Consider the following 21,761-nt stretch of genomic DNA (forward strand, 5'->3'; position numbering starts at 1 on the left):
CTTTCAAATAAGTCACAGTGAATCAATTAAGGATTCAGGAAAATCAGCGTTCTCTGTTCCATAGACTGCCCAGCCAATATGATAATCTTACAAGCCAAATAGTCATTTTTGAAAATCTGGCAGGTTTTAGAAGACTGTTGACTAAAGGTATGTAAGTCTCTTAACCATACATTTTTTGTTTGTTATTATTTTTGATGTTTTACGTGTATGTTGTTATTTTTGTCGTTGTTTTCTGTTGTTAATACGTTCCATTGTAAAATGGCTAACGCAGTATTTGGAATCTTCGGTTAAATAAATAAATAAAATGAATAAATATTATAAGTATAATTTTATATATCATGTGTGTAATGTTTACCATTAAAAGAAGAAACATAAAACCGTAAAATTGAATTTTTTGACTAAAGTTTTTTTTTTTTTTTTTTCGAAAAGCCTGGAATTTTGAACAACATTTGTAGGAACCTGTGGTTCACCCTCAGGGTTCATACGCAGATTCCGATAGTGGATTTCTAGGGAAAGGTATGATACGAGCCTGAAGGCTTGATCCTTTTAGGATGCAAAATGAGAGATTGGAGATACGAGCTACACGGGTTGACTAACCAAAAAGGAAAAACGGAAAGGAAGATACGTGCCTTAGCAGAGGAGGCAACGAACTTTGAAAACGGGGGGAATGTGCCCCTCTTTATCTCGAATGAGAATTTGTTATGTGCGTCAACTACGCAATACGCCCACCACGTGCGGGGTCAATAAGGGCTTAGCTCCCCACGGGCTCTCGAGTGACGACCCAGAAAGGGAGCGATCCAGCATCCTCCCCCAATCCCCACCCCACCCCCTACAAGAGAATCGTGGGGAAGGAAGAACAAAAACCTTGGAAAAAAGATTCGTGATAAATTGCGTGCGGCGAAGGATGAAAGAAGAAGAAAAAGAACTTCCACCGTGTGGAGATTCGTTCTCGCCAGCGGAGGTTGAAATCCTCCCCTTTTTTCCCTCTCCACCCAAGTCAAACGTTGAAATACTTATTTATGTATTTACACTGTTACAGACCAAGAGCTATTTACGCAGCAATTCAGAAAATCCCTTCGTATATCACTGAGGATCCCCCGGAATATCCACGGTGAACTGAGGTCCCAGGGAGTTGCCCTCTCGGGTGTACAAACCCTATGGTCAAACGACAATGTAGGGTTCCATCCTCCTTTAGAAATAGAGCCAACTAAAGCAAACCTATAAAAACGGCACGACGATTATATATTTGTGTAAACATGGTCACGTGGAAGAAAAGGCTTCACTGCCTTAAGTTTGTCACGGTATCTAGTGACATGTGAAACGCAGTTCGATATAAATTATTTTTTGGTTTATTGATTCATTTTATGCACAAACATGAAAGTGTGAGGTTTGATTTATTTTGTGAATAAACTGGTATCCGAGCCAGACTTCGGGAGTTGGGGACGAGTTTTTCTTGAGTGACAGCCGCCGCCTAGAACATGACATATTTGCACCAACGCGGAGATAAGGAAAGATTATTTTCGCCGCTACCGGGCTTGAGTCGCAGCAGGCGCTCGAACCCATGTTCACGGATGACCAGGAGAACCAGCTGGAGCCCAACTCTGCAAGGATCCAGGACGCGTCGCTGACCGCGCCTTTCAAGACAATGGACAGAGGTCATTTCCATCCCCTGAGAAAGCGAAGCCAAGCCACTAGAGCGTCCTGTTCAACGGAAGAATTCGAATCTCTTATATATAGGCAGTACTATGATTCCAGACACAGTTTTTGACCCGGATTTCACAGAGAGAGCATCTCCGCGCTACACTCTCGCGTGATCATTGCTTTGTGTCCGTGAACTTTGTTTCCTTACGTACTGTGAGCAACTTGCAGATAGAGAGTTACCAGTGTGCGCCTTATTTTGGTGAAGATTACGCGGTGATTTGTTTTTGCCAAGCGTGGACTACATAAGGATGGAGGGCTAAAGAAGATAGAGAAGGGGGGGCGTCGCTTCCCTGACGCCTGCAACGACGCCGAAGCCAGTCAGACGACGCCGAAACCAAACACTGCCCAAAGCCCGAAGGACGCTTTCAGATCGACGTTCCAACCGAAGCTAGTTACCAGAGAAAGAGAGGGAAGGATGATACCAGAACGACGCCCAAACGAAGCCCGGCACCAGAGAGAGATGATTGCAGATCGACGTCCAATTGATGCCCGACACTAGAGATATTCCGAACCGGCGCGTGACCACGTACACCCGACGCTAGTGACAAGAGGAACACCCGAGGTTCTGAGGAGGTGCAAGTACACCATATCGTCGCAATTATTCTTCGTCGCGATCGACCTCGGAGGACAATTTCGCCACAAAGGAACCGTGTGCAAGTCCCGCGTCCAGGAGAGATGAATGACCACGCCATGTAGCAGAGTCTGGTACAGTATACTTCAGAGGGTCTCATGTACATGTAAACGTGCGTCGCCAGTATCAACACCGTACAGTTAACGCCGAAGTCTCACTTATTTGCAAAGTTACTCAGGAAAACCCAAACCTAACTTCCGCGTCTAAAAATTGTTTTGGTATTGTTATAAAAAAGGGTAATTTCATGTTCAGATGTTCTAATTTAATTGTCTGCATTCAGCGTTAGAAGCTCCATTTCATTTCTTTAATATTTAGTGTAAATTGTCAAAGTGTGCTCCATTTCTTGTGTAACCGACCGCCCCGTCGCGCCATTTAATTTGTCAATAGTTGACTGATGAGTCCTTTTTAATTGTGGAAAGCGTAGTTGTTTTTATTGCAAGGTCGTGTGCGTGAAATAGTATTATTTGTTGCTTAGTGGTTTTTGATGTAATTTTCGCTCGCGCCGACGATTGATTTGTGTATTTCCGGCAGCTGGAGCCAATTAAGTTTTTGCATCACTATGTAATTGAGTAGTTGTTCTCATTGGACGAGAGAGGCTTATAGGTAATACCCCCGTCCGAGAAACTTGTATAATGTCGTTCTTACGAGTCAACGCATACGTTCATTCGAACGAAAGATTTAACCACGCCGACCCAATTGTCTTAGTTAACCTCTTTCCGAGGGCTGGCACTTAAGTTTATTTAAAAGAGCACAGGAGCTGGCAGACAAATGCCCTAAATTCACATAAAGGTTTAAAAATTAAAAGGAATGATATGTTAATGAGATCCATGATTTGTATCCATACTGCACATGTAAAAATACCTCATGTGTGTGAAAGAGAGATAGAGTGAATGTTGTGAGAGTGAGGAGGCTTTGTAAACAGTTGTTGATTGCAATACTTTTTTGTTGTTACAATATATATTCACTTTTTTACCGTTCGTCAGTGTTGTTATTTGACGTTTTTCAGGTACCAGATATTATGCTATTAGTGTTTTTATGACTGTTCGAATCTACATATCAAAGGTAAACAAAACAGTGTAACTTTTCAAGGTATTAATCTCCGCCTCGCAATAGTATGACAATAAACGACCGTCTCAGTACCGAACTTGATAACTGGACCGTGAGTCACGACCGGTCTCCCGTACACATAACGACGTTTGGCCCCGTGCCGGGGTATGATTGACACGTCATTTTGGGGACCGGGGTGCACTCGTTACAAGTTCACCATGTAAAACAAGACGAAATAAATAAATATTTGGCAAGAGAGTGGAGGATTAGTGTATCTAACACACACAGAAAATGCCTGCCGAAAGACAGACAAATAAGCCAAAAATTTCCTAATATTTTATTAGCTTCCCATACTTAGTAGCAGAACATATTCTCATTTAATGATCTCTGCATGCATGTAAATTGCACTTATAATATGCATTGTCTAATGTTTTCAACTATACTCATTCTTACATTACGTTTCGAGAGAGCACAAATTTATTTTTCCGGTGATGAGAATCGAGTCTGTGACAGACCTGTGGTTCTACTATAAATCCGGAGAGCTATTCAACTACTCAACGACGATCCCCAAAATTCTGTACTAATTAGCTCCCCTTATGCTACTATTTCTAATTTTTTAGGAGTGAGGACCATATTTGCTTGAACTGTACACTGGAATGATTTAGAGGGCTTTGAACCACTGCTATGACGGCTGCTTATCTGATTTTCCTCTCATTTCAATTTGATTCTTTGTGTCCATTGAACCATATATATTAAAGCTTTCTGACGTTCCTCGTCTCTATGAAATCTTCTTCCACTCAAAAATGGTGATGACTGGTGACAATGAGATACGGCACCGTGCGAGAAGTCTCACCCTGCATATGGTAGCCACATTCAAGATGTGAAAACTTTCAACTACCATGCAATAAGCCAAATAGGGTCAACTGTTCTCAAAATTAGCACTACATAGCATAAGTACATAAACGAGTACGTTCAATACGTCTTGAATAAATTTACTGTCTAGCAAACAGCTTTGATTTCTGAGCTGTAAATAAAAATAGTTCTTTATTTGTTTTCAATTATTATCATGAATATTTAAACAACATTTATTGTGAAGTACTTAAAAAAAATAACAATGGCAGTCAAATATTTTCAACTACATACTATTAAAATACTTCAAATACCGTACATCAATGTATTTAATTTTAGAGAGGATGAAAAGATCAATATCTTTTGAAACATTTCAATTATCACTACTGACTAAAACACTAGTAGGCTATATGAAGAATTAAACGTTGTGCAAACCTCACCAGACAGTAAGGTTGCCTCACTTTATCACTCCCGTACACTTGCATACCACAATAAACGCAAAACGAAGTATTCTTGGTCTCTGCGTCAGTTTCTATCCATCTTGTTGATTTAACCCCGTTTTTTTTCTTTCTTTCCCGACCCAGCCCGTCGTTAGTAACATACAGCTGGGTTCTTTGATCTGGAGAGCTAGAAGTGTGACGTCATCAGTAGTAGGTTATGACGCATTTTGGACATTGAAGTTCAACATGTTCAATTAAAGACTTTAAATGAAGTTCACTGTGACATAATTAATATTCGAAGTAACAAACATTAACGCATCTTAACAATTCAAGAATATGAAACATTAAAATGCAGTTTCGTTACAACAGAAGAGTACTTTTCAATTAAGCTAGACAAATTTCTGTCCAAGCACATTCAATGAGGCTCTTACCTGGTGGACGAGAATAGTGGATTGCTGAAAATTTGCCCGGAGAAATGTGTGCAATTTAATTCTAACAATTGCGTGTTGTTTTTGTTTGGTGGAAAAGTAGGACATTATTCAACCCGGCAGGCGTCCTGGCGCTAGAACACAATGGCGCTCTCTGAGTAAATATTACCCATAAACAAAATTGCTTCGGAAATCCGAATTATAATTGTTTTGAAGCATGTAAATAACTAGATTAAACTATTTTTTTTTTCAATTTGAACATTTTTAATTTGTTACGCAATTGATAAATATCAGGAAAAAGACTGTATGCTCTATCTGCCATATACGTACTTACCATATGGTAAGTATCAACCGGAATCAAAATTACTTCGTAGGTCCGAATAATATATTTTTAAAAGCATTTCAATAACATTACCTTTAATGACAAAGCTAATTTAATTAATTTTGAATATTTTATTGTATTTTACAATCGCAATAACAACGAGAAAGAAATAACATGAAATACCAAACTAAAACGCATGATTGTGTGTGTGTGCTGAATTTCATTCTACGACCTTACGAACGAAATAACCAAGTCTCAGAACTTATGACGAGTTGTATCATTTGAATATTTTTGTAATTGAGTGTACTGAGTTGTGCGTAAAGAAAAGGTCTTGAGGTAGGAGCGTCATTGTGACGTAGTAAACAGGTAGCTGATCTGAGAGCTCCTCATGCCTCGCGGCTCGAGCGAGATAGGAAAGAGGAAGTACTGACAGCTGGAACAGCTGATCGCTGGGCATCAGACTGTGTATCTGGTAGTGCTCGAGGTTTTTAGCCGAGCCTGGACGTATATACGCGTAGAGAGCTGTATAACATTTGGAATTATTCGTTTTGCGTGTAATAAATAGTACATCAGGAATACTGAATTTCATTACTTCCGTCGTCATAAGAATGGCGCACGAACAGGAGAACTCGATCGGCTACGTCGTTAAAAGCTGGTAGAAGCTGTTAGATCGAAGAATTCAACTTTTTCGTGTGTGATGTTCGAAGGTAAATACTAAACTTTTCCTAAGTTGAAACTCAAGAGTGACGAATAACTTTATCGTGCTGTGATTGTAGCGTCCTATAACAGCAAAGTTATGAAATATGTGTACTAAACACGGCGACTGAAATTCATAGCTAGCTGTAACGGAAGTTGAAAATGGAAATGGAATTGAAGTTTCTCTTCAAACAGTTTGAAGCTAGACTCTCGGAGCAAGTCAGTAGCGTTGAAGCTAATGTCAAGGCCGATACCTACAGTGTTGAAAGTAGCGTCAAAGCCGATATTAATAGTGTTGAGGCTAGTGTAAGTAATGTAGGCACCAGTATAGATCTCTTCAGGCAAGACTTCGAATTATTGGAAGCACGAGTCGAAAAGAAAGTATCGAAACGAAGGAATGCACCCATGAACTGAAGGAACAACGATATCAACTTGTGCACGAAATTAGAAGAGAAGATAAACGAGGTTTCTGTAACGTGCGTAAATCAACATAAAAAACTGACAGGTTTTTGATTCTCATGTAAAACAGGTAAAAAATGAATGCTAAGAAATTAAGAAAACACTCGAAATTAATCAAAAGAAGATTGAAAGTTTAGTCAACCTTGTACAGTGTCTCTCAAAAGTTTTAGGACAACGACATTTTAAACTAGGCAACCCAATTTACACAAGCCGTTGGTGGGTTGCGTGCAGAGTTAGGCTCAATTTCAGGGTTGCCACATGCACAATAGATATTTATAAAATACGCGAAAGAAATATAAACAAGTATTATTCTATAAAATTATTAAAAATATCACTATTATATCGCAAATGACAAAATTCTTTCTGAAAGAAAAAAATAGGTTTTCTAGTATTTCATCGCTGATGAGTCTACAGTAAGGAAAAGAGGTGAGAGGAAACGAAAGGTTACAAAGGAGAGGAGAAAGAGAAATCGAAAGGAGAAGAGGAAAAGTAGAGGAGAGAAGGAAGATAGGATAGACGAGGAGAGGAGATGACGTGAGGATTTGATTGATTGATTTAGTTTATTTTACTTCGCGTTTTGTGCCTCGTGGCTAATTTGCGAAGATGAGGATGAGTGATGAAAGGATGAAATTGATGAATGGACATTCACAAACAACCAAGCCCGACCAGGATTCGAACCCGGGACCCTTAGCGTCGCAGCGCGATGTGCTAACCGCTCGGCCACAGGGTCGGGCATGACGTGAGGAGAATGGAAAAAGATTCGAGGAGAGATGAGGAAAAAAGAACAGAGAAGAGAAAAGAGGAGGAAAACGAGAGGAGAGGAGAGGAGGAGACGAGAAGAGGGAAGTGGAGAGTAGGGTAAAGGAGAGAAAAAGAGAAGAACGAAAAAAGAGAGAATAGTGCAGTGGAGTCGGAAATCTAAGACAGGAAAGGAGATAGGAGGAGTGGAGAAGAGTGGGATGGAGATAAGATGCGAGAAAAGTAGGGAAGGCGATATGAGATAAAAGCAGAACGGAAAGAGGGAAGAGAAGAAGGAGATGGAACTGGAGAGAAGAGGTAGTTGCAGAAAATATCGTCTGAGCGTCAAGAATGGATGCATTGGTCAAATTATCGACATGAAACATTCAATAAGATTTTGAAATGTATTGGAGAATATATTAGATCGGTGCGAAATGCCTTTTGGCTGAGTTCAGAGCAAATTAAAATCTTCCATGTAAGATCTTTGATTTTACCTGCGATTACACCACTAAAAAAATGAACGTAATTTTTAATATTTATAAGAATTATTAAATTTTTCTCCACTTCTCGGTTCGTTGAAATGGAGATTTTGTAATTCAATATTTCCCCTCCCCCCATCGTTAATTCTAAACTGAATCATTCCGTTTCACACGGCGTGGACAATGAACACAATGGGATATGTCTAAAACCTAAGAAAATTTTCTGCCACCGGAAGGGTTTGAACCTACGACCATCAAATTGACAATCCTGAACGGTAGCCACTACCCTACAAGCTTTAGCTCCTTAAACCAGGTAGAAGAACCACTACACCACGCCTTTACCTTCGAATGAAACAACAATTTTTTTTTTAAGTATTCTGTCCCTCCAATATTGTAAATGTCGTTTGGTATACGTGTAGTTGAACTTTTACTTTAATTTTGATTTGCTTTCTTGTAGTATAACCGATATCTTCGAGAAATAATTTTCGAAGTGATTAAAAACGAGAATATTGGTAGTTGTGAAAATGCGAGTTATTTCTTCTAACTTATAATTGTGATTAGACATTACTAATCGAAAATATCTAGAGGCTTGAACATTACAGGACGATGTTATTTTCCTGTGATACTGTAACAGACAAAATGCTTGTTTACTGATGCAAGTCTTGTGTCCAGAACAGTCTTATGAAATGTATTTGCTGTTGCGTAAGATAACACGAAATAATTACACCGTGGACGAACTACCAAATCTGTGCAACGTTATACGTAAACAGGCGGAACATTTTATTCATAAAATCACTTCACATTTGACAGTGTTAGTGTAGAGAGACTCGTGGGACACTGTGTTAAGGTGCTGGACTAAATCCTTCTAATTTTTCTTCATCGAAGAACAACAATTTCTAAGGAAGAGCAACAGTGATGATCTTTCTTATTTCTTTTAAATGCTTACACTTTCCTTTAATTGGGTTAAAAATAAATAAGAATATTGCTTGCATTTCTGTCATTGTCGTAGACCAGAGAGAGAGACAGACAGACAGACAGATATTACAAAATAGTTAAAATAGTGCGAGCGCCATTAAAAGGTCACGATAATTCTATGTTGCGTACTTAGAATTATTCATACAATAAAGAACATGTCTAATTGTGAGTTAACAAAAAAAAAACAATAATAAAGAGACATTTTCGCATCACGATTGCAGTTCGAAAAAGTCGGGACAGGGATTGAAAGTAACGCACTGTCCTGACTAAATCGGTGAATCGGACGTCTGGTAGCCTTGCACCAATGATTATAAAACTAAAACCACCTAATATTGCAACTTGAAGACTTTTGCGCAAGAAACAGATTCATTTATACAAAAGCAAAATTGAAATTTTTACACATCCTTGCATCCTTGCATTGAACTCAAGTGGGAAAGGGGGTAAAATTAGCATGTCCTGAATTGCCACATATATAAATAGTTATTTCTAATATTTGTCAATGTCTTTGAAGCAGTACACAATTATCGTTAGAGTATCATAATTCATGATCTTATATATAAAAATATCCCGTTGAACGTGTGTCAATTCATTTATTTGTTTATTTTTTTTAATAAATTCCATATGCAGAACAATGTAGCCATTATATACTGCTATTACAAATAATGTTACCATGCTCTTGTTAATGGAATGGATTCTTTTTTAATTAACATCTAGTATGGAGGATCGAACGTGGGACCGCAATGCTTTCAAGAACTCTAACCAATACACTACGCTCTTTGTTTTCTTGGAGCTACTGTTCCTAATTATTCTGTCGCCTCAATATTGTAAACGTTATCTGCAAAAAAGAAGTTAAATACTCAGATATAGCTCTGTACTTCTAGAATTACTTTATACACATGCATTTGAAATTTAATTCTGAATTTCTTTCTTCCTATTGGTATATCCAAGCTTGTGAATATATTTTATTTTTAATTTTATAACGGTTTCATGAACATCTACGAAATAGTTCCTTATAACTTGGAATATGGTGAATATACATGAAATGTCTTGAAATTAATTTTCGACCACCAGATTTTGGCATATGTGATCCGTTTCCAGTTATTCATTGCTTAAACAAACGTTTTAAAAGTATGTGGAATTTTCATTCTGGGATAAGTTCTGTACTTGCTACATGTATGCGAACTACACTCTGTCCCACTTATCTCTGGAGCAGGTGAACGAAAACAAGTATTTGAGCAACGATGAACACGTGAGAGGAATGGGATTGCGTAGAGGGAGAAAAGCCACTGCAGTTACCAGCCTTCCCAGCAGCGTGCACTGATTCACTCTGTCCAATCGATCCCCTCTCCCCTCTCTTCACTTGTCTTCCACTACGCGCGGCTTGCTCCAGAGATGATGGGACAGGGTACAGCTAATAGTTTCTCAAAAGGTATCATCTATCTCTGTAGGCCACACATTTAATTCTTACTCACATGGAAAGAAATGTCAATTTGTATTCAGGGGTAGTTTCACAGTTACAAACTATTTTGGCCTTGATGAGAAGTTTAGTGTAAGTAGGCATTTTGTTTATAATTTTGAAATTGAGGTCGTCTAAGGTTGAAATCCTCATATTTAGGGCTTGAACTCGTCACCTAAGAGGTTGAAGATCGTACAATACTTTGTGCGTGACCTTCTTTATTTTTCTATTCATTATTCATCCTCATCGTCGCGATTAACCAAAGGTAAAATAAGAAAAGTTCTCCTCCGTGACCTCCGACTGCAGGACGGCATGGATTCGAGTCCGCCTATGCTCACTCTCTAGGTTCTCGGCCTGTGTATGGGACCGGTGGCAACCCACCATCGTGAAGAAATCGGGGAGCTACGAGTGAGTAGCGTAACCCGGTCTCGGAAATCTTCTATGGCGCATGTTCCTGGGTAAACAAAAAATAATCGATCAGACAATTCGATTATCGAAGGCAATAAAATAACCTCCGGTTGACCAAGTTGCCAATATAAATAAATGGAATACAGATTGTCTTCGAGCTTACATTGTTAAAAAGGAGCGGATACACGTATACTATCCCAATAATTATTCAATACGGTTTTTTGTTTGTCAGAAATTATCACTTAAACTATTTCATGTTGAGCTGGTGCCTACCTAGCCGCCTCTGATGACATCTACCATTCTTCAGATTATCTTTAAAATTCGACTCTGGTAACTTGTAACGTGTTCGGTGCAGACACTGTGCATCGAAGCACGGTGTTTTGCGATAAGAAGGGGCCTTGAATAGCGTGAGTGAGTCACTTTGATCGCGAGCAAGCTAGACTACCAAGCTTGTCTGCCTTTGAAAACCAAGTCACTTTTTTCACGGTTTCCGAACGCGATTGCTATTGTAGAAGTATATATTCTCTCAAAAGAGCAGAAATGAAATTCGACCAATGTTCTTACGTCGAGTAAAACCAAATATCTATTAAACGAAAAGTTCACGATTGTCAATAAACGGTTTAACCTATCTGAGCATAAGGTGAATGTAAATACTAAATTTAATAGAAAGTTTCTCCAAAATTTCTCGTCCACTCTCTACGTAAGGTCAGTACCCAGGGGAGGGGCCATGTGGGCCATGCTTCCCCCTCGAACTCTAAAATATTTAAATGTGAACCTATAAATAAATAAATGTGAAGTGATTTTATGAATAAAATTTTCCGCCTGTTTACGTATAACGTTGCACAGATTTGGTAGTTTGTCCACGGTGTAATTATTTCGTGTTATCTTACGCAACAGCAAATACATTTCATAAGACTGTTCTGGACACAAGACTTGCATCAGTAAACAAGCATTTTGTCTGTTACAGTATCACAGGAAAATAACATCGTCCTGTAATGTTCAAGCCTCTAGATATTTTCGATTAGTAATGTCTAATCACAATAATAAGTTAGAAGAAATAACTCGCATTTTCACAACTACCAATATTCTCGTTTTTAATCACTTCGAAAATTATTTCTCGAAGATATCGGTTATACTACAAGAAAGCAAATCAAAATTAAAGTAAAAGTTCAACTACACGTATACCAAACGACATTTACAATATTGGAGGGACAGAATACTTAAAAAAAAATTGTTGTTTCATTCGAAGGTAAAGGCGTGGTGTAGTGGTTCTTCTACCTGGTTTAAGGAGCTAAAGCTTGTAGGGTAGTGGCTACCGTTCAGGATTGTCAATCTGATGGTCGTAGGTTCAAACCCTTCCGGTGGCAGAAAATTTTCTTAGGTTTTAGACATATCCCATTGTGTTCATTGTCCACGCCGTGTGAAACGGAATGATTCAGTTTAGAATTAACGATGGGGGGAGGGGAAATATTGAATTACAAAATCTCCATTTCAACGAACCGAGAAGTGGAGAAAAATTTAATAATTCTTATAAATATTAAAAATTACGTTCATTTTTTTAGTGGTGTAATCGCAGGTAAAATCAAAGATCTTACATGGAAGATTTTAATTTGCTCTGAACTCAGCCAAAAGGCATTTCGCACCGATCTAATATATTCTCCAATACATTTCAAAATCTTATTGAATGTTTCATGTCGATAATTTGACCAATGCATCCATTCTTGACGCTCAGACGATATTTTCTGCAACTACCTCTTCTCTCCAGTTCCATCTCCTTCTTCTCTTCCCTCTTTCCGTTCTGCTTTTATCTCATATCGCCTTCCCTACTTTTCTCGCATCTTATCTCCATCCCACTCTTCTCCACTCCTCCTATCTCCTTTCCTGTCTTAGATTTCCGACTCCACTGCACTATTCTCTCTTTTTTCGTTCTTCTCTTTTTCTCTCCTTTACCCTACTCTCCACTTCCCTCTTCTCGTCTCCTCCTCTCCTCTCCTCTCGTTTTCCTCCTCTTTTCTCTTCTCTGTTCTTTTTTCCTCATCTCTCCTCGAATCTTTTTCCATTCTCCTCACGTCATCTCCTCTCCTCGTCTATCCTATCTTCCTTCTCTCCTCTACTTTTCCTCTTCTCCTTTCGCTTTCTCTTTCTCCTCTCCTTTGTAACCTTTCGTTTCCTCTCACCTCTTTTCCTTACTGTAGACTCATCAGCGATGAAATACTAGAAAACCTATTTTTTTCTTTCAGAAAGAATTTTGTCATTTGCGATATAATAGTGATATTTTTAATAATTTTATAGAATAATACTTGTTTATATTTCTTTCGCGTATTTTATAAATATCTATTGTGCATGTGGCAACCCTGAAATTGAGCCTAACTCTGCACGCAACCCACCAACGGCTTGTGTAAATTGGGTTGCCTAGTTTAAAATGTCGTTGTCCTAAAACTTTTGAGAGACACTGTACAGTAGTGGAAAAAAGTTCTTCCCCATAAGACTTTAATGGCAGTAAATAATGCCGGAAGGGTAGGCAACACACATTGCACCATTAGGTGATCGGGTGATTTTGTCTGTCTCAAGAGCAACTCGTCTTTCATGCAAAAGCCAACAGGCACAGGAAATGTAGGAAAGTCACGTGACTTGTCAGGTGGAATGTTGTTCGTCAGAAAATCGCCTTTTCTCAACCCAGGTCGCAGAACCGTCAAGAGCTACACGTTATATGTTCAAAAATGATTCCCCTAAAAAGTTGAACGAAACGCTAAAACAATTTTTGCCTTAATTACTGCATGTGCCGCAATAGCACAGTCGTTAGGGCGTTTTATTACCATACGAGAGATCTGGGTTCGATCCCCGACGGGGGTAATCGGGATTTTGTCCACCTTTTCAAGCTGCTTCGGTGGCAACTAAGCGTCGTATAAAGTGGGTACCTGGAGGAAACTCTGGGGAAAAGGGGGGAGTAAGGTGGCCAGGGGCGTGGTGCTGATCACATCATTCCCACCTTCGGCCTGATGAAGAAAGCGTGGGGCCCCAACTCCACTAACTCCACACCCCCTATACGCCTTCATGGATTGGTGCAAAGCACAAGGTAGCACTTTGCGTTTTAATTTACTATACATCCCGTTTTTGTCGGAACAGAACTTCCTAATCCCTACGTGGGCTTTCTTCCAAGTTCCGTAGGGATGTGAATAGGCTCCAATATTTCTTGACACAATTCATACATGTTATATTTCCTTATAAGAACAACAGCCGATATATTTTGTGTGCGTGTGTTTAAAGGGGGGGGGGGTTATAATCCAAACATGTGAGAGGTGATCCTTTTCCCACTACTCACTCCATTCTCAGAAATAAATCTCAATTCCACACACTGAAAATGCAGCACATTCTACATCTTAGCATGCAAATATCTACATAGTAGCAAAGTAATGTGTGGAAAGAGAAAAATTAACGATTTGTAACGGCACTCTGGAAATTTTTTAGTTTATTTTTTTTCAATTTGAACTGACATTCATAACATTCATTAACAATCCCAATATTGACAAAAGAATAGCTTAGTCGTTCTGCTACTTTCAATTCTTCATTATCGTAGTCACCGTAACTCTCTCTCTCTCTCTCTCTCTCACACACACATCCTTCCCGATGGCGCTGTAGTAGAGGAGTCGCCTTGTAATCAAGGAGTCCCCGGTTCGATACCCGGTGGAGACACAGTGGTTAGGATCCCACTTTAAACTGTAGATGCAGTCTCGATTAGCCTTTGTGTGCATGAAGTGGACTTAAAATACCAAATGTAAATAACAATAAAAATCACCGCAACTCTCTACAAAGCCAGAGGATCCATTTTTGAAACCTGTTGAGGCTTAGATGTAGCCATTACCCATCATCTTCATCGTCGCGATTATCGCAAGAGGTAAAAATGCGACACAAAATAACCAAACAGAAGCTTGGAATCAATCTGAATATTGGTTACGTTGGATACGTGGTAGAATTGTTTTAAATATCACTTCCTGTGATGTAATAGGGTTTTTGATTAGAGACCATTTGTATAATACATATCGTTGTTGCAAACAATAAGTAGTTTCACGTTCACCACACTCTTCGGTTGTTTAGAAATCGTAAGGAAGAAGGATCTCTAAATTTCCGCTTTCACATGTCAATGAAACTTTAAAATACGTTCAGTGTAGGTCACAAAAGAGATTTACATATTGTTATGATATCTTTTAAACGTCACGAAATCTAATTCCAATAGAATACGATACTACTCCTTACGTTCCTGTAAATGTTCACCATTAGTCTGGCGAAAAAAAAAAGTAACGAAGATTTCCGTGTTTCCTTGAGGAAAGATAAGGCGTCTGCTTGTAGGAAGCAAGCACTAACTGCTTCGATCATTGACCTTCACTGCCAGAGTGACTCACAGCTGGCCTGCGCTCGTTCCAGTGTGCGTATAAAATAGGTATTTTATTTCGTTCGTTCTAATCCACAGGTATATCAAGCTAACATTCTAATATTTTCGTAAAATATGTAGTAAACAAGTTGTATACATTATGGTCTTCCAGAGTGTTTTTGCCTCCTATTTACAAGCGGGAGATGGGGGTGTTGTAAACATTTCTGAACCCAAAGGTCGAGCACGAAGAAAAAGTTGTGTAATCATTGGAGGTAATAACAAGGTAATAGAAGTTGAAGGAAATGCTGGAATAAATTATATCAGAAAGAGTAAAAACAATTCTCATCACACATAGGGCTATCGGATCACTCTTCAGCGGAAAGTAGGACAAAATGTCTCAAAATGTTGAACACGATCGTATTTTCAGTAAATATAATAGGTTACTAGGACATCTTAGCATATAACGAGAATATGACACATCTTCAGCTGAAAAATTAATGTTGAAGTGAACGGTTGAGTTCAAAATTCCTCAACTGCTAATTAATAGCACGGCTGTATGTGATTTCAACTTGTGTATGTAAGACAGAACGTGTTTCGTCGATGTGGGGCCAGGAAGAGAAAACAATCCATGAATTCGGGAAGGAAAAAGTTCACAATTTCGTAAACAAAGTCTGTAAGTTCTTGTTTATTAATATGTAAAAAACTACTATACACTGGGGAAAAAACAGAATTGTGTGCCTTATTTCTCCAATAAGTAGAATAATTACTTGTTACTTCGAACAAATTACCGACACTTATATCGAAAGAACTTCACAAAGTAAGCATTTTTATACATATATCCGGACTTTTCCGGATCTAGAAAATCGTGAAGTAATTTCTGAGCTTTTCCGAACATCCAGTAGCAACCATACACACTCTTTGATTAAGCATACTTCTCCAAGGAACCACGTTATCTTAGACTCCCCTCAGTTTTTCTGTTTCTCCATCTAATTTGAAGTTACGTGATGCCCAAAATACGTATAAGACATTTGAGATTTCTTTCAAATTCCTTCCGGAGGCCAGACACAACTATAAAATGTAGGACACGTTCGGATATAAGAATCATTCTTATAAGTCTTTTTATTTTCTTATTTAGCGTCGTTTTTCTTTCACCTGTTCCTAATCGCGACGACGAGGATGAGTGATATGATGAAATTGATGAAGGGGCACTCACAAAGAACACCCATACGCACGACGGGATTCGAACCCAGGACATCAGACATCGTAGCGCACTGTGCTAACCACTCTGTCACGGACGGAATTCTTATAGCCCTAATCGTTCCTCAAGCATTTTTCCTATCTTTAACTACTCACGAAACATAAAGAACAATCTAAATAAACAGGTGCCAGTTCACACTCTAACCGTAAAAAAACATATGCATGTGAAAATGCAAAATAATATTTATTTTAGGTAGTTGTGATTTATTATTGTATATTAAAGAAATTTGTGATTTATTATTGTATATTAAAGAAATATATTAGTGATAAAATGACGGAAGTAGAGGAACATGTCCAATGAAACACTCATGCCTTATGCATTTCTTGCCGAACAAGGTTCCGAGTTCGAGTTCCGACCAAAACCATTGTGTATGTTCATTCTTGTCTTTAATGTAATCATAAATCGTCGTCATGAATAATTTAACTTCAGAGGAAGAAAACTGAGGTAATTACTAATAAAAACAATAACAAAACAAATTTGATCTTAAATCCCTGGCTTTGCGCTACATCCATGGGCCTCCGGAAGGGGGGGCAAGGGGGGGGGCACGCCCCCCCCTGGAAAATGAATGTGTACCTAAAAATTATATAATTCACACATCATTTCATTTCAATCACAGTAATTTATGTTAATTATTATAAATTCGTTGAAGAAACATGATAATTTCAGACTGAAATAGTGTTTTTTGAGGGGGCATCACTATTTTGGAGGAAAATATGTGTCCTTTGCCCTCCCTGGAAAAAAATCCTGCGGACGTCCATGGCTACATCTTCCATCACGGGGATCATAGGCGTGCGCCCAGGGGGCCAGGGGGAGGGCAAATGCCCCCTAATCATGGACGTCTACAGATTTTTTCCACGAAGAGTCAAGCAAGGTATTTTCCATGTGGCATATTACCCCGATAATAGTGTTGCATTATCGCATTCCTGCATCCTCATTATTATTATGACTGAAATCAAATTATACATGTGAAAACGTACTTTTTGGTTGACATTCGTTTTCTAAGGGAAAGATGTGGCAATACTTGCCCCCCTTCCAGACATCTATGCCCCTATATTATTATATTTTCACCTAGAAATTTAGGATAGATGAATCCTATTGCCGTTATTAAACTATATTATACTCTTAAAGAAAATTAAGTATTTTCAAGCCGATGAAAGTTCAAAGCAACTACGGGGGAAGGGGGTGCAGTGGCGAAACCACAGCCCCCCACAACCTTGAACGGAAATCAATTTTAGGGGCAAACATGGAAGTAAAGGAAAGCAAGAGTAGCAGAATCTAAGAGTAGCAGAACAATAACAAAACAAATTTGATCTTAAATCCCTGGCTTTGCGCTACATCCATGGGCCTCCGGAAGGGGGGGCAAGGGGGGGGGCACGCCCCCTCCCCCCTGGAAAATGAATGTGTACCTACAAATTATATAATTCACACATCATTTCATTTCAATCACAGTAATTTATGTTAATTATTATAAATTCGTTGAAGAAACATGATAATTTCAGACTGAAATAGTGTTTTTTGAGGGGGCATCACTATTTTGGAGGAAAATATGTGTCCTTTGCCCTCCCTGGAAAAAAATCCTGCGGACGTCCATGGCTACATCTTCCATCACGGGGATCATAGGCGTGCGCCCAGGGGGCCAGGGGGAGGGCAAATGCCCCCTAATCATGGACGTCTGCAGATTTTTTCCACGAAGAGTCAAGCAAGGTATTTTTCCATGTGGCATATTACCCCGATAATAGTGTTGCATTATCGCATTCCTGCATCCTCATTATTATTATGACTGAAATCAAATTATACATGTGAAAACGTACTTTTTGGTTGACATTCGTTTTCTAAGGGAAAGATGTGGCAATACTTGCCCCCCTTCCAGACATCTATGCCCCTATATTATTATATTTTCACCTAGAAATTTAGGATAGATGAATCCTATTGCCGTTATTAAACTATATTATACTCTTAAAGAAAATTAAGTATTTTCAAGCCGATGAAAGTTCAAAGCAACTACGGGGGAAGGGGGTGCAGTGGCGAAACCACAGCCCCCCACAACCTTGAACGGAAATCAATTTTAGGGGCAAACATGGAAGTAAAGGAAAGCAAGAGTAGCAGAATCTAAGAGTAGCAGAACAAAAGGATACTCAAGATGGATTTTGTTTTCACGTCTTTCTTGCATTATTTATTCCAGACTGCCAAGAGCACCTGCGGGGGGGGGGGGGGGGACAGAGCTGCAATTGCCCCCTTGATTTCAAATTTTATACAAATATAAATACCTTTTGTATAATGTTCTTGCTCGCTTCGCTCGCAATGTCTGCTTTTCTTGCAGTCTAGTCAAGTTCAGAGCCGTAGCTAGGGGTCGGCGGGAGTTAACCCTGGACGCCAAACGATCTAAATGAAAAAAAAATGTAAAAGACAATAATATGGCACTCCATGAATTTTTTCCCCGTATTAAATCGACATTGTTTTCATTTTGCAAAAATTTGGATCTGAAAATTTATTGGTCGCTTCGCTCGCAATTTGTTTCTGTAATGCATTTTAAATTACCGAGGAGAGAAGTACTGCTGCTAAAAGGTTTTCTCTTAAGTGCATGAACAATTGTTTGGAGGAAAAGGAACGCGCAGATTTGAGAGACAATTTATATGATTTTTACTGTTGGTATATAAGTATATGTTGTGTGTGTGTGTGTGTGTGTGTGTGTGTGTGTGTGTGTGTGTGTGTGTGTGTGTGTTGTGTGTATATATATATATATATATGTATTTATATGTGTGTGTGGGGCGGGGGAGGGGTGTATATATAAACACACCCATCAATGCAATAAAATTTAAACAAGTGAGATGAAATTACGTTATTCTTTTCCGGGCTGAACTATCATCAAGGCTATCCCCCCCCTAATCAGAGGGTCTGAGCACGCCTATGACGGGGACTGACACTTTACGTAGGTGTAGACACGCTTCGTACAATTTGATGATATCGCGATTACGTAATGGATGTGCAGCCACTTAACTGGACCCCCAAAATTCACTTTTTATTATTAAATTCTAAATTAGCATAATATCACATAGTTTACATATTCATAATATGCGCCGCTTTGATGCACTTTGTGGATTGTGCATTAATCAACATCAGGTTAATCGCGGCAGGCAAAGTGGAGGGAAAATGACAATGAAACACAACGAGGGGGCCCTTGGTTCCCAATTAATGCAACTGAGTCGCTGCGTGAAATCGCTGAAAATGTAATTTTTTAATTTCTTAATTTTGCTTATTTTATATTGCTTTTCTAGCACTTGGCGTCAACAAAGGCGAAGAGGATGATTAATGAAGTTATGAAATGGATGATAGGACATGATTATCCATGTCTTACACAAAATTCTAAGTTGGGACTAATGAATATCGATTCGTCTTATCATTTATCAAGTAGTTACTTTTAACTCCAATCTTTTTCAAGCACTTCTGGGTTGACAGCATGTGTGTTGCGCGATGATGATTCGACGAAAACCACCATTTCAGTGAACTTGCTTGACATTGACTCTAATATCAGTAAAGAGAACATTTTCTTACGAATAGCTGTTGTTAAGAAACCAATTCCTGAAACTTTTTCTGGTAGTCTCACGGCACCCAGCTGTCGTTTGTTATGGCTGGGCCTGGGGGTATGACTCACGCTGCTGTCAATACTCAATCATTCTCGAGAATCCAGGGCCGCCAGGCAAACCCAAGCGACAATTTTGTTATTTGGGTTGCATAGACAACAGGCTTTAAGATGTTACGATATCGTAGGTCTCGTGGCCCAAGAACTACTTTCCATGACTGTACATGGAAATGAAAGTAGTATGAAGGAGTTGTTTAATAACATTGGACATGAAGTTGCTATTGATGAGCTGAATAGTAAATTTAACGTAATTAGTGTTCAGTCTGGTCAAACTATTCAAGATCTAAACTTGAGCGTTCAAACTGTTCAACAGAAAATATCTAGTAATGGCATTACTGTTAAGGGTTGCTTACAACAGCTTTCAGAGATTACTAACAAATATGAGGTTCTAGATAATAATTTGGAAAATATTAGGTATCAAGTTAGAGGTTTAACGATTTTTTTTCATGTTAAGAGTAAGTGGTGAACCGATACAAGAACCTTAGTAGAATGCATTTCGGGACTTTATTTTAATGCTAAGACAACCAAACCTAACCTGCCTAACCTAACTACGAAAGCATATATTGAAACAGATCTTAAGTAATCGCTAAAACTCTGCAGTCTGTGTTAACAAACATACATCGAAATCGAACCATGTAAAAATTGATGAAATTGCAATAAATCGCCATGATCATTAATTTTACACGCAATCATATATTTAATCATACTACTCATTCAAAATGTTCGGGTACATCATTTATAAATTGAATGTTGGGTGTTAAGGAAGTGGGAGGAGATTTAACAAAAATGTTGCTCTTTTTTAACGTCGTTAATTTCAAACATGAATTGGACTCAAATTTTGCTTTGCAACGAAAGCCCGTCTACAATTTAACTAGGTCATTCTCGGACGCAATATTTTTAATTTTCGTTCAACGACAATTTGCCGATCAAGTTTCATGTAATTGCCACTCTTTCAATTCAGTACGAAAACTAGTGAAAAACGACGCACTTTTTGATACATTTTTGAAAGAATTCGTGCACTTATCACGTACCTGTATCTTTAGTTGCTAGCAACCACGTTTCCGCATCTACTCTTTGACGTAATATTCCACCTTTAAGAAACACGCAATGATTTCAGCAATCCTTCCCGTTTTTACTGGAACCATGGCAATGATGAATAGGGTAAAAGGCGTAAGAATTAACCCCTCAGAAACTTCTATCTCCTTCAACTACGGGCAGACTTCAGAATGACATCTGGCAACAACGTTTAGGGTATCCTCTAACCGTCTTCCCACATCGAAAAAGGGCATTGTCAAAACTTTCATGGAGTGCTTGACCTTATCCATAGGCGTACCACGTTCTTGATTCTCGTATTTCTCAAAATGTGACAACGTGCTATTTTCCCCTTTTTGTCACGTACGTATAATTTGAAATGTTTCCATTTTACCACCTTCGGTTGCAGCTAGAAACTCTGCGTGCACGCACGTAATTCACAGATACATATTTTGTATGTATATATTCAAGTGCAGGCCGTTAAATTTGCTCACTCCATTGTTTTCTTTACAAACGCGACACTTCGTACAACAGCAAGTGTTCTCCAAATATTCCCACTTTGTAAAAATAAAGTACCTGGGTATTTTCTAATATCCAGTAGGCACGTACATCTCCGCATTCCTAAAGAGAACCTTCGATCTTGTTCCACAATCACACGTACTTGCATTTGTACGTTGCTGAGTTTCTCATCGTGGTAGTACGATGAGTTGAAAGTCCAGGCGCTTCATCGACTGTCCTCCCCAGGCGTCTAAACACGTTGGCGAGCCATGTGCTCTCATTCTATCCACCGAAGTTCAAGTCTCTCCTCACACTGGAGTAGTGGCGCGACTAAC

This window comes from Lepisma saccharinum, chromosome 4 (assembly GCF_977018435.1).
Source record: "Lepisma saccharinum chromosome 4, izLepSacc3.1, whole genome shotgun sequence".
In the NCBI taxonomy this organism is placed as follows: domain Eukaryota; kingdom Metazoa; phylum Arthropoda; class Insecta; order Zygentoma; family Lepismatidae; genus Lepisma; species Lepisma saccharinum.